Source organism: Aedes aegypti, chromosome 3, assembly GCF_002204515.2.
Source record: "Aedes aegypti strain LVP_AGWG chromosome 3, AaegL5.0 Primary Assembly, whole genome shotgun sequence".
NCBI classification, from domain to species: Eukaryota; Metazoa; Arthropoda; class Insecta; order Diptera; family Culicidae; genus Aedes; species Aedes aegypti.
The window spans coordinates 239,659,224-239,674,251 of NC_035109.1; positions in this window are offsets into that span (position 1 = coordinate 239,659,224).

A 15,028-nucleotide genomic window follows, 5' to 3' on the forward strand; every position below is an offset into this window, starting at 1 on the left:
AATCGATAATACTGCATTTTTTATACATATTTCCAAAATAATTCTTTCACAAATTTCAAATGTTACTGATATTTTAGTTTTCAACATTATTTTTTTTTCGTCGTTTGTTCACCCAGTGAATCGTCCAAGTTCCCCATGAGCACATAATTTTTCACGCCATAATTGTTTTAGGTGTATGCATCCCAATCTTCTATCAGACAATTTAAAGGAAAACTTTTAGTCATAGGCGTAAATAGCCATCAGACTTCAGGGGGACCACGGCCCCTAGAGGTGGTGGATTTTGAGGATTTACATAACTTTACAATACTCGTTTTGATCATACTTATGATTAGATTATAAAGCTAGGCCAAAGCCTCAAAAGTGTTCCAAATCGTAGTGAATCGTAAAATGGGGTGTTAAGAGATAAACAAATTCAACTTAATCTTCGAGCAATTTTAATTAATTTGTCAATAATTGACCAAAATACAGTCCTGCTATTCTCCCGGCTTCTATATCAGGAATCGATTACAATACAATGTATTTCAGATTTCTAAATAAAACTTTATTTTACCAACAGCGAATAACTTTTATGTATTTCGTTCAATTTCATAGGTTTTGTTCAATCTTAAGTAGATAATCCCACAATATCATTGCAGCTGAAATTGCAGCAAAGTATTATTTTAATTATTCAATTATTCATATGAATACATGGGGTCTATTTAGCACAATGCATCGTACAATTATCTTGAAATTATTTTTTTAGATATGCAATAGGATCATAACCTGTAAATTTGCAGTTTACAAATTCTAGAAGCTGTTGTAGCGCTTCCTTGTGAATAAGGAGAACTCATAACATTACGATTACAACTAAATTATTCTACTAGGTATAATTCGAAATAAGTCATTTTTCTTTATATTCTGTGGCTCATGAAATAGATCCCTTAACTTTTATATTACAGTTCCATTTAACGAAACAAGCCAGAAGTATATTGAAATAATTCACACATCACACATTATTTGTTAAAAAAGCATGTTTGCTTAAAAACTATCAAAAATCAAAATGTAATTTTCAATATTTTTTGGTCTGCATTATGAACTTCATTTAAATTAGTTTTTTGCTACGCAAATTATCCATTTTTCTTAATATTGCTTCCTATTTTTTTGTAAATAAATGTTTTGAGCCGAATAAAAACAAAGATATGTTGAAACTGGGCTAAAACCCACAATAGACATTCGCCATCGTCATGACGCAGCTCACAATCGTCCGGAAAAACAAATCAATAATTTCATATTACAAATATATCGACTTTCAACGTTTCTGTAACTTGACAAACTTGATTAGGACAATCAATCCCTTAACAACACACGTTTTCTTAACATCCCATTTTACGGTATGTAATAAACAATCAAATAATTTCGGTATATTTTGCCAAGCTAATGTTTTTTGCCCAATCAGATGAAATGACATAGAACTTCCCAGTAAACACAAACTCGTATATGATAGCGCATAAGAGTACAATTGTGGAGGCGATATACGTACATGCGCCATTAGACTGCATGCAAAATGTACGTATATCGCCTCCACATTTGTACTCTTATATCGTATCATTTACGATCGTGTGTTTACTGGGTTAAATGACGTACAAAGACTTAAAATAAAATCTTTGAAGGAAATCAAAAAACAGTCTTCAACTATAAATATGCGACTGAGTAATATATATTTACTGAGAAATAAAAGCTAATTTTTAATATTGGGACTCAAACAAAAACTTTGTTTTTGAAGCTTTTCTCAAACTACCATCAAAATACAGATAAGAGAGAAACCAAACACAAACATTTTCCAGTTCCACAGATTCGTACTACAGTCAACATTCGTTCGTTGTACTAAATCTGTAGCCCGCCTTGTGAAAGATTTTCAGGTCAGGCCCCCCTTGCCCCCACCTTTTTACGCCAATGCTTTTAATATTGAAAATTGATTCATGGGAAATTTCAAAATACATCAAAGACATGTTCAGAATTGAATCCAGCGTAAGTAATCAGTTGGCCGCAAGACTGACAAGAGACATTTAAAACCTTATTAATTGTTTGAAAATTGCTAGATGAGAAACATAATTATTGCTATCAAGATACTGCATTGAGGAATTAAATACGATAAAAAAAATAAAAATGTTTTATAAATTTAGAGCAGATGAACTTGCTGTCAATTTAATTGAAAAAGTAATTAGGCAGCTTTAGAAATCGATTTATTTAAAAAAAGTTCAGAAGTTCTATAAATGTTGGTTCCTAATGACGAAAAAAAACTAATATTCCAAACACCTATGCAACTTCATCTTCACCACCTACTTCATTGACGCGGTCAGGCTTCTTCCTTGCTCTAGAATTTGCCTCTTTTATCCTCTTTTAATTATCAACTAAAAATAGCTATTTTACCCACACACAAACTGAGCGTTCGTACTCTGTGGGATGAAAAGTTTACACGTTTGTGTTTGCTTATTTTCATTCCCACAATTGTAAAGAGCAGGCTTGATAGAAACTTTTCTGCGATGCAAAGATGAGGCGGTTTTGCCGTTTTTCTGAATAGTAACAACAGAACTTAAAATTTTTAACACAGATCCTCAAGCGATTCGAGTGAGAGTGCATACAATTGCGAGGATTTTTTTCTGGTACTCTCTATCTCTTGTTGCAATGCTCACCTCTACTCACGCTTCAAAAGAACTCTTGAGTGTACCACCCGAACAAGACGGTCCTCGGGGAGTTGTGATGGCACTCTTTTCTAATGGAATATCACCAAGTCACCGACGGATCCCTGCGGAACGCCGGTCTCTTCAATTAATAGATTGGATTTGGTGTTTCCGATGACCACCCTGAAGGTACGATTGGTGGTACCTTCAGGGTGGTCATCGAAAAAAACAATCCCCCGCTGGCTAACTTTTCCAGGACTAGTGGCTCCAAACCCTGTAAAAAGCCTTTGAGATATCCAATGCAACAATTTCGGTATGGTGATCCAAGGATTTTGCCTCCTGTAGAGCCTTGCTAAGGGCCTCAAAGAAGGTAGAGGAAAAGTACCAATTTTCGACCCTGTGCTAATTTTCGACCCATTCATACAATTTTGGCCTACTTTGTATGAAAATCCAAAAATTGGCACAGACTTGTTGTAGGTCGAAAATTAATGCTTTTCCCCTATTAGTACAGTAACTGGGTGAAAAGGCGTGGTGCCGGTGATCCAGCAGGCCGCTTTGATGGAGATGATGCTTAAGCCCAATGTGTATATCACATTGGCTGCGAGTTTGGCGAAATATTTTTCCAGGCCACCGGGAATGATTTCCCATCAATGTCGAGGGTGGGGGGAGTGACAATTATTTTTCTGTTGAGAGCGTAGACCTTTGACCATAGGTCGGCGTTTTATAGGGTTGGGTTGATACTATCCAAGAACTCCTCCCAACAGGCTCGTTTGGCGTCTCGGATGGCTTGCCGACAAGTGTTACGTTCGATATGATACCGATTAACGATTACATTTAGGTTTGAATGATCAGGTACCATTTTCTTCATGGCGCGAAGAGCCTTTCTACGTGCCTTGATCACTTTTTTGATCTCTGGAGATCACCAACAAAGAGCTTTTCGGCCAGATTTGTTGCTGGTTTTCGGGATCGAAACGACAGCCGCTTGCGTGAGAACGGTAGTGAGTTCTGCCATGTAACTCGGGTGGTGAGAGCGAAGTGATGCACTGACGTTATTATTAAGATAGCCCAATCTGCCTAATCATATAGTCAGCGGGGACGCCTGGTTATGACGGAAGCCATCACGGATAATGAGATTTGAAGAGGATGGTGATCGCTGCCATGTTGATCCGAATTGACGCACCAGCTGAGCGATCTCCGATCGGGTGACAGCCGTTACATCGATTGCCGTCGAACGACTGCAAAGCAGGATCCCTCCGGTTTGTGGACGTTTATTCTGAATCTCAAGCGTGCTAATAGATTCCCTGCCGAAATGACATTCAATGACACCATCGCCAACTCTCCCGAAGGCGTTGCAAATTTGTTTGCAGAATTTTTCGAAAGCGTGTATTTACTGCACAAACTCACCAACGTTCTCGCCTGACAGTTTTAGCAATTGTCCAGCATTCGATTTGAATGTCGCACGTTTCGATGTCACACAGCAAGATGTTTCGTCCGCCTTGCGAAAACTCGACATCACAAAGGGACCAGGGACAGATAATCTTCCTCCGTTGTTTCTCAAGGAGTGCGCTGATTCTCTTCAAATTCCGCTGACGATAATTTTCAATCGATTGCTCCATGACAGCACTTTTCCGATGCTCTGGAAAACAGCCTCGATCACTCCGATCTTCAAAGCAGGTTCTACTCGTGCAGTTGAAAACTATCAAGGAATCTCGATTTTATGCTGCCTGGGGAAAGTATTTGAAGAATTAATCCATAGCGTTTTGTACACTGCATGTCAACCTCTGATATCAGAATTTCAACACGGATTCGTCAAAAAGCGTTCAACTACGACACATCTCATGACGTTCACAAACTTCCTCTCGACCGAAATCGAAAATAAGCACCAGGTAGACGCCATCTACTTCGACTTTTCCAAAGCATTTTATAAAGTCCCGCATGATCTCGCTATTGCAAAGCTTAGACACTTAGGTTTTCCAAATTGGATAGCTCTATGGTTGCAGTCCTATCTAACGCAGCGTAAGGCGTTCGTCAGTATCAACGGCACGCGTTCTCGCGTTATCTCATTCACGTCGAGCGTGCCGCAGGGTAGCGTGTTAGGACCGCTGATATTCATTCTCTTCATCAACGACCTTTGCTTCCGACTAAAATCAGGAAAATTGTTGTACGCGGACGATTTGAAAATTTACAGGGTAATCATGTCTCATTTGGATTGCTGTGCGCTACAGAACGATACAGATAAGCTTGTGAATTGGTGCCAGGAGAACGGTATGGAGCCGAATATAAAAAAATGTAAATCTATTGCATTCTCTCGTCGACACTCACGAATTGATTTTGAGTATATGGTCGGATCGGAACGGATCGAATGCGTGGATTCAATACGCGACCTCGGAGTTACTGTCGACAGCAAACTACGTTTCAATGAGCATGTCTCCCTCACTACCGCAAAGGCTTTTGCCGCTCTAGGATTCGTTCGTCGCATCACCAATTATTTTAAGGATGTAGCATCAGCACCATCATCAGCGTTGCAACGCTGATCGGTGCGACATCCACAGCATCCTGATGATCAGAGTGCGATAACAAGATTTCTCTTCTATCACACTGATAGCAACCCAATTCTCTCTCTATTGCCACATACAACACAGTATGCATACTCATCCACACTCACAATAGAAAACCATTGTACCCAAACTGAATTTTAATAAAACCAGACCCAATTAGTATTAGCCTAAACTTCAATCGGAGCACACTATTTCTTTTCGCTCGAGAAGCTTCCCATAATTGAAGGTACGCTAAAGTGGTGACCCCGACGTGATCAGTCACAAAATCATTATATTTCGATCACGGGTACCGCGAATCGCGATTTCGAAGTAGTTTACGGTCGATCCCATCCACGACGATGGAAGAAAAATCCGGCGCGAGTGAGATGATTGGCGTCCAGCCGGCTGTAGAAACATTTAGCGCGCCACGTCTCAATCCACCCAACATGGCCGACACGAATATCGAGACGTATTTCATGTCTCTCGAATTCTGGTTTGCCGCGTCTGGTATCGGCGCCCAACACCCCCAAAAAAATTGACCGAGCTACGGTCGATTATAGAGGCCACTCCAGCGAACGACAAATACGCCTACATAAAGACCAAGCTGATTGAGTACTTTGCGGACAGTCAACAGCGGCGTCTTCAGCGTGTTTTATCCGACATGCCTCTGGGGGATCTAAAACCAAGCCAGCTCTTCAATGAGATGAAGCGAGTTGCTGGGAATTCGCTTGGGGAAGCAGTATTGCTCGATCTGTGGGCAACCAGATTGCCGCCACATGCACAGGCAGCGGTGATCGCTTCGAGAGGAGACGCTTCGGACAAAATCACCATCGCCGACGCCATTGTGGATTCCATGGTTCTCCGAAAAATCAACGCCGTCGACTACAACGTGCAAAATGCAGCGATGGCGGCTCCCAAAGCTATTACAGAGTCAGCCATTGATCCAATACAGGAGCTTAAGCGAGAAATCGCCGAGCTATCGCGACGATTCGAGAAAGTGATGTCCGGACAGGAGCATTCTCGTGCTCGTTCACGCTCCCGTTCCCGTGGTGGTGAAAAACAAATTCCTCGCCGCGAGAGGGATTCTTCAACCGGACCGTGTTGGTACCACCGTACGTTCGGTAGCAATGCCAAAAAGTGCCGAAAGCCCTGCACGACCGGCCATCAGGGCTCATCCAATCACCAATGACATCACTCTGCTGATACTGTGGGGGAGATTGGCGAACTTTCCACCACAGCCGCAATCTATCGCCTGAGAATTACGGACTCGACCACCTCTATGCAGTTTTTGATCGATACGGGTGCCGATGTATCCGTAGTGCCGAAAGGATTGCATGCAGCAAAAGTGAAACCAACGACAATTAAATTGTTCGCCGCGAATGGGACGCCGATTACAGTTTACGGTGAAGTGTTGCTCAAATTGAACCTCGGTCTCCGTCGCGAGTTTTTGTGGACATTTCTTATTGCTGACGTGACATCAGGAATAGGTTGTAGGACAAAAGGTCGAAGGACAGAAGGTCGAATGACAAAAGGTCGAAGGACAAAAGGTCGAATGGACAGAAGGTCGAAGGGACAAAAGGTCGAAGGGACAAAAGGTCGAATGGACAAAAGGTCGAATGGACAAAAGGTCGAATGGAAAAAAAGGTCGAATGGACAAAAGGTCGAATGGACAAAAGGTCCAAATTGTACCGTTGAAAGGATTATCGTACATTCAGTTGCTAACATTTTAATCACAAATTCATCCCTTCTCATCTGAAGTTTTTCCTTCTTTTAGATGATAGCTGTTCTTCAGAACTATCGTTTGGAGCAATAATTTGTATTAATGCTATTATTTGCCAAACAAAAGATTCATTTTCTGAATGTCGGTTGTTATTATTTTGATACTCCAAAGCATAAAGTAATTATTATTAGCTTTTTATTCGATACATTTTCAATAGAGATTTGTCCTTCTTTGAAACATTGGCTGTTCTTTTGGAGTTATACATGATAGTGGTTTTATACTGTTGTAGACACTTGTATCGACGGTTATTCCTTCTTTTATAATAGACCGTTCTTCATGGATTTCACTTTTGTATTTTGTATTTTTTTTTAAATACTGGCTGTTCTTCATGCTTTACAAAGTTTATAAGTATTTCAATTGCATTTCTAACAAAAGATTTTCCTCCTTTGGAAGTTTTGCTGTTTTAGGGCTATGCATTAGAGTTTTATCTGACTGTTGGTTTCGACTGATTTAAATTAGCATCAGGGAAAAATAATCATCCTCTTTCTGGAAATAGGTCCCAACTAGGGTGAAGTCTGCTTCTCAGCTACACTAGCATTTACTGAGAGCTTTTCTGATAATTTGATAATTTTTGCATTTGTGCATCATGCTTTTTATTAGGAGATGATCTGCAACCGATGCAACACTTTATCATATGCAGAAGAAAAAGCCAAGGCAAACTGCTTCTCCTAGCCGTCTTGAACATTGTAACAGGGAACCAGCCTCCGCAGAGCGAACCCTCTGCTCTGCAGTCAACTCATGGTGGCACGCCATAGGTGCTTTAATTCCAGTATAATCTGAATGACAGCCGCAGTTACTGCATTCCAGCACTCGGCATCCCAACACATAGCACACATCGCGTGCCATGCACTTCGATGCACTTAGAGTTACATAATTACCAGGAGAACATAAATGAACTAACGAGTCTCCAACCAAACCGCCTTTCAACGCATCAGAATCGTAGTGTGCTGCGCTAGGTTCACACAAATTCTGAAAGCGCGCGCTAGGGTAGATTCAACACATGCGCTGCTCGGTGCTACGCTAGCCATCGGTATCCAAGTTGTAAAACAACTGCTCAGTAACGAAAAGTCTCTACAGCTATTTTTACCTTATTATACAGGTGTCTAGATGGTCTACATGGTACGGTCGAAGACGTGCGATCCGGAAGCTACAATTTCGATTCTCGTTTTAAAATTTTGTCTTTGTATCAATTATTGTGCTGTTTTTGAACAACGTATGTGACGAAGCGCATGAGACGCATTGAGAAATTACCCTAAAAAAGCACGGAACACCAACATAGGTCTCAAAATGTACAGTGCACGGGTGAGCATGAAAAGAATGTGGCTCTTGCACATAAGGCTACAGCACGTACACAGTAACTCTGGATGCACTACGACCTGAAAAGTCTAAGAAAATTTCACCCCGAAAAGATCGTTGACCAGCTGAAATTGAACCTCCCTCAGCATGGTCTTTCTGAAAATATGCGCGTTTCATTCGCGTCTATTTTAGCTGTAGCGCTTGTGATAACTTGCTTTTTTTATCTAAAGAGTATAGCCTTTTGTTCTTCCTAAATTGTTGTCCATTCGACCTTTTTCGTCATTCGACCTTTTGTCCATTCGACCTTTCGTCCATTCGACCTTTTGTCCATTCGACCTTTTGTCCCTTCGACCTTTTGTCCATTCGACCTTCTGTCATTCGACCTTTTGTCATTCGACCTTCTGTCCTTCGACCTTTTGTCATAGATTCTCAGGAATAATAGGTGCGGACTTTATTTGCCATTTCGATTTGCTGATCGATTTAAAAACGAAACCGCCTTATCGACAACACCACCAATCTCGAGTCGGCCGGAATACTCGCACGGACAAGTGAATACTCGATTAAGACATTCTGTGTAGTTTCCCCGTTCGCCGAAATATTGTCGGAATTCCCTAGCATCACCCGTCTCGCACCTCCGGGATCAGTTTGTGAATCGTCGGTCGTCCACCGGATTGAAACAACCGGACAGCCGGTGTATGCAAGACCTCGACGGCTTTCACCGGACAAGCTTGAGGCAGCTCGGACCGAATTCGAACACCTAATGAAGCTAGGGATTTGCCGACCGTCCAGCAGTAACTGGGCCAGCCCACTCCATATGGTAAAAAAGGCAGATGGTTCCTGGCGCCCATGTGGAGACTATCGTGCCTTGAATGCTCAAACCATCCCCGATCGGTACCCCTTGCCGTATCTGCAGGACTTCACAACCATTTTGCAAGGTAAAACTATTTTTTCTAAAGTTGACTTGCAGAAGGCCTTCCACCAGGTGCCCATTTATCCAGAGGACATTCCAAAAACGGCCATCACGACGCCGTTTGGACTGTTTGAGTTCTCCTTCATGACGTTTGGCTTAAGAAACGCAGCCCAAACTTTTCAACGGCTCATCCACGAGGTCGTTCGTGGATTGGATTTCATCTTCCCCTACATTGACGATTTGTTTATCGCCTCGTCATCGCCCGAAGAGCACCGGGACCATTTGCGCCAGCTGTTTGAGAGGCTCAAGCAGCACAACTTGGCAATAAACGTTGCCAAATGTGAATTTGGCCGCGAAGCGCTCGATTTCCTGGGACACTCCGTCTCTGCCGAAGGAATCCGACCGCTACCAGATCGCGTGGAAGCGATAAAAAATTTCATGCTACCATCAACGGTGAAGGAATTGAAGAGCTTCCTGGCCATGCTCAACTTTTATCGGAGATTCATCCCAAATGCGATCGAGGCTCAAATTCCGTTGCTGGAAATGACTCCTGGCAACAAACGAAACGATCGGTCGCCGTTATCCTGGAGTGACGAGACGGTTACAGCTTTTGACCGTTGCAAGCAACAACTCGCTCATGCTACACTCCTAGCCCATCCCGCCAAATCCGCTGAATTGTCTCTCTGGGTCGACGCCTCGGACTTCGCAGCAGGTGCAGTGCTGCACCAGATCGTCGAAGGGAAGGTTCAACCGCTTGGATTTTTCTCGAAGAAGTTCGACAAAGCCCAGCTTCGCTACAGCACCTACGATCGTGAACTAACCGCGATCTACCTCGCAGTGCGGCACTTTAAGTTCATGCTAGAAGGACGAAGTTGCCACATCTATACTGACCACAAACCAATCATCTTCGCCTTTCTTCAGAAGCTCGATAAAGCTTCCAATCGCCAAGCGCGCCAATTGGACTTCATTGGGTAACTTACGACGGACATCCGGCACATAATTGGCAAGGACAACATCGTTGCCGATCTACTTTCCCGCATTGCAGTTGTTCAGACTGTACCCTCGCTAGACTTCGATGCACTTGCTGATGACCAGCAGTCCGACACCGAGCTACGGGATATTCAGCAAGGTAAATTAAAGTCCTCATTAAAGTTAAAACTTTTTACCGTTCCAGGCAGCACAAAACAATTGTTTTGTGATTGCTCAGGTGATCGCATTCGCCCATTTGTTACGAAACCGTTTCGTAATGTCGTTCTGCATACAACTCACCATCTGTCTCACCCTGGGACACGTGCAACAGCCAAATTGATGACGGAGAGATTCGTTTGGCCCAGCATTCGCAAGGACAGCATCGCTTTTGCCAGAAGCTGCTTGCAGTGTCAGCAATCCAAGGTGACGCGCCACACACAATCACCTGTGTCCAGATATTCAGCACCGGACAGTCGATTTTCCCACATCAACATTGATATTGTTGGTCCATTCCCTCCAAGCAAAGGCCAACGCTACTGCCTTACAGTCATCGATAGGTTTACTCGGTGGCCGGAGGCATTCCCCATCCCGGACATGACTGCACCAACGATCGCTGAAGCCCTGGTTTCCGGATGGATTTCCCGTTTTGGAGTACCCATCTACGTTACGACCGACCAAGGACGTCAGTTTGAGTCGTCTTTGTTCTCCGAGCTCACTCGTCTGCTTGGAACCACCCACCATCGGACAACTGCGTACCATCCTCAATCGAATGGTATCATCGAACGGTGGCACAGAACCTTGAAATCTGCGATTCTTTGCCATGACCCAGACCACTGGAGCGAACACCTTCCGGTGATTTTGCTTGGGTTGCGTACTACGTACAAAGAGGACATCAAGGCTTCTCCTGCTGAGATGGTATACGGAACAACCCTTCGAATTCCATCAGAGTTCTTCACTGAACATTCGCAGAATCCAAATGAAGCGGAATTCGTCGCCAATCTTCGAAAGGCCATGCGTTATCTGCGCCCAAAGGAGACCGCATGGCACGGTTCACGTAATGTCTTCGTTCATCAGGACCTACAATCGTGCAAAAACGTCTTCGTTCGCAACGATTCTGTTCGGCCATCGTTATCACCTCCATACGACGGGCCATTCGAGGTGGTAAACAGGAACGAGAAGTTTTTCAAGGTGAGCATGAAAGGACGGACAGTTAACGTTTCGGTCGACCGGCTGAAACCCGCCTACACACTGGAAGACCAACAACCTCCCAAGGCATCCGGCCCCGCAGCTACATCATCCGCATCAATTCCATCGACTAGGACCACTCGTTCTGGTCGACGAGTTGTAATCCCACTTCGCTACCGCTAAAAGGACACCTAGTCTAGGAGGGGAGTACTGTAGCATCAGCACCATCATCAGCGTTGCAACGCTGATCGGTGCGACATCCACAGCATCCTGATGATCAGAGTGCGATAACAAGATTTCTCTTCTATCACACTGATAGCAACCCAATTCTCTCTCTATTGCCACACACAACACAGTATGCATACTCATCCACACTCACAATAGAAAACCATTGTACCCAAACTGAATTTTAATAAAACCAGACCCAATTAGTATTAGCCTAAACTTCAATCGGAGCACACTATTTCTTTTCGCTCGAGAAGCTTCCCATAATTGAAGGTACGCTAAAAGGATGTATATGCACTCAAGTCGCTCTACTGCTCTTTAGTTCGTAGTATTTTAGAATACGCAGTTTGTGTGTGGTCACCGCATCACACGACACAAATCGTCCGGTTGGAGAGAGTCCAGCGAAGTTTTATTCGATATGCTCTTCGTCAACTGCCATGGTCTGATCCCGTAAACCTGCCAGAATACCCAGCCCACTGTAGACTGATAGATATCGAGACACTTGCTTCCAGACGCAACAATTTACAGCTACTTTTCGTATTCGACCTTTTAAAGGGGAATTTAGATTGTTCGTCGCTTCTCGACAATGTTCCATTCTACGCGCCCAATCGCCATTTGCGAGAACGGGACTTGCTACTCATCAGGCGGCATAGAACGTCTTATGGATTCAACATCCCGCTGTCCAAGTGCCTTCGTCTGTTTAATAGTGTTAGTGCTTTGTTCGATTTTAATGTGTCTAAGTATGTTTTTTAGAATAGGATTAAGGATTTAGATTAAGAAACAGTCTGTGGGATTTCAATAATTCGAGACAGTGACAAATAAATAAATAAATAAATTCCTAAAAATAGTGTTTGAATCTAATCGAAGCAAACGCAAACCAATTATGAGGATCAATTGAATGCCAAATCTAAGTAACGTAGAACATGTGTAAATTTGTTGGTTATTCAAAGTATTGCTAATCAGAAACGATCCTGGGGGACGTATAACCAACCGTAAGCCAAGCAGATTCCAATGAAATAAAATTCATAGAAACTTTGAGCACACAAATCGTGTTTCTTAAGATATCCACAAACAACACCATCACGGCTGGGTTGAATTTGAACGCGATGCTCATGGGCTCACGATATTATGTTTGTTATTCAAATTGACTGTTATTTGCACAGTGATCTTCGTAAAATGCTAATCTTGAATCAATATTAAGGTACTTCAACTATTGTTCATGGCAAGTTGAACTACTCCTCTCAATACGTCTATTAGTGTTCAAACACAGGTTCTCTCTGGTGATTACTAATTTTTTGACAGTATAGTTACATTAATTCAAATTTAATGTTTGAAATTTGTCTATCATTTGACCGCATGCTTCAATTTCAAATAGATGGATAGAATAATTTACCATCAAATTAAGCAAAAATCATTAGTTTCCTGTCAACCACTTCCAGTACTGGTTCTGCTCGCTCAGCAGTAAAGTGCGAACAAAGTAGTTCAAGCAGACTGATGAATTGCTTCGCCTCTAGATTATTCTCTCTCAGCATCATCGTCACCAAAACCATCTTCACTGGTTCGGCAATTGTCCCACCGGCTCAGGTCCACTGTATCTGATGTGCGATAGAAGGAAGGAGCTTGTCTGTAATACGGCCCCATTAATTAAAATTGATTTATGGTTCTTTGCCGATACGGTTCATTCGCCTCCGGTCTTAGCTGGGCGTGGAGTTTGGCTCGTTTTGCCGGTGGAACAGCCTAACAGTTCAATGAGCGAGTGACAGACGACCGATTCCAATCAATCAGACGATGAATTTCTGGAATGGAATTTTCGAACGAAAAATGATGCAATTGATGCAATGTACAGCGGGAAAATTCGTTCCAAATGGTACCTAATTCTTGCAACTGATATCGGTTTTTTAAAACATTTATTTTCTATGGATTTCAGTCAAACATGAGACGAAACGTACAATAATTGAAAGAGTTATCACACACGATCCCGGTAAATTAAATTATCTCCATTAGGCCAATGATGTTTTTTCATGGCATCTGGAGGTTTTTGAGAACCGGAATCAGCTGCATGAAATAGATGCCTTTTTGGGCCCATTTTTTTCACTGTGCCATGGTTGTGCAACTGACATTGTGAACTTTATGGGGATGAGATCTTTCCCACCATATTCCCTGAAAAGCATTTCATTCTGATTAATTATTATTTGATTCACTCCACCAGCTCAATGTTTCAGAATACCACACGTGTTCAGGGAAAGCTGAGCTTCCCGCTTATCAGCCTGTTCAACATCTTCAGTGGACAGCGAAACATGTTTTAATTTGTACCGTCTAATAACACGAATCGCCTACCGAACTCGTTGGAGAATTAATGATCGGACATAAAACAAAACAAACAATCAAAACTCGGGCTCCGATGGCATCTCGTTGATACCGAGCACGACCACCAAAAAAATGGTAGGTTTAGATACAGCAGGAGGTTTGGTTTGGACGAAAACGGTTCCGAGAATTGGGCTTCTGTGATAGCGATAACCCTTCATTATGCTGCCTTCCGATGACGACGACGACGGATTTGTTGAGAAACGTGATACAAAACTCAAACTGGTTCCTTTTGTTCCGTCGTTTTTGCTTAACGATAGTTTTGAAAATATTGTGACTGCGCTTTCAACTTTGATTGCTGTCTTTTAGACGAGAGACACAGGCAAGCTCCCATTAAGCTTTTTTTTTGTTTTATTATTTCAATGTCGAATTGAAATATTCACAGCTGGAGACCGCATTTTATTTTGCTGGACAGTGTGGTTGACATTAAATAAACATGGTTCATATTATTGATTCTGTGACATATCATATATCTGCTAACAGTGTAATAAAACAACGTATATTTAATTGACCAAGTCTTTGAATTTACTGCTCACCACATGAAGCTTAAACACACCAGAACATGTTCAAAACGTCCATAAACGATACAGGTTACGTAAAACAATGAGTAGTACCACATCTATAAGGATTCAACAACACAACGCCATGAAGTTGGATCAAATGTTGTCGAATAATGGTAAAAAAATAACAAACAAGGATGTGCTCAAGTTATGTATATGATAATTTTAGCACAACGGCTGTTCAAGTTTATCCAAGTCCCCCTTTGAGTATGAACCTACGAAGATCTTAGATTTACCAGTATAACTGGTGTTTGGTTATGCTATTCGGGGAAGGTAGCTTTCTCTGCAGGTAAATGAAAACCGAATTTTATACGAAACCGCATAATTTGACTAGATTTTGTATCCTTCGAGATATGATGTAATTTAAAACGTTGGGTGGTAAATGACTGGACAATGCGTACCATTGGTATTTCGCGTACCTGCAGGTATAGCATATACCTTATTTGTGGTCCTAAGCCTCTTGTCCAGTAACTCCTATCCCTACCTCTCCGTGGTGCCGCCTGGGATACGAGTAACCGTAGGGAAGATCGGGTAACCAACCC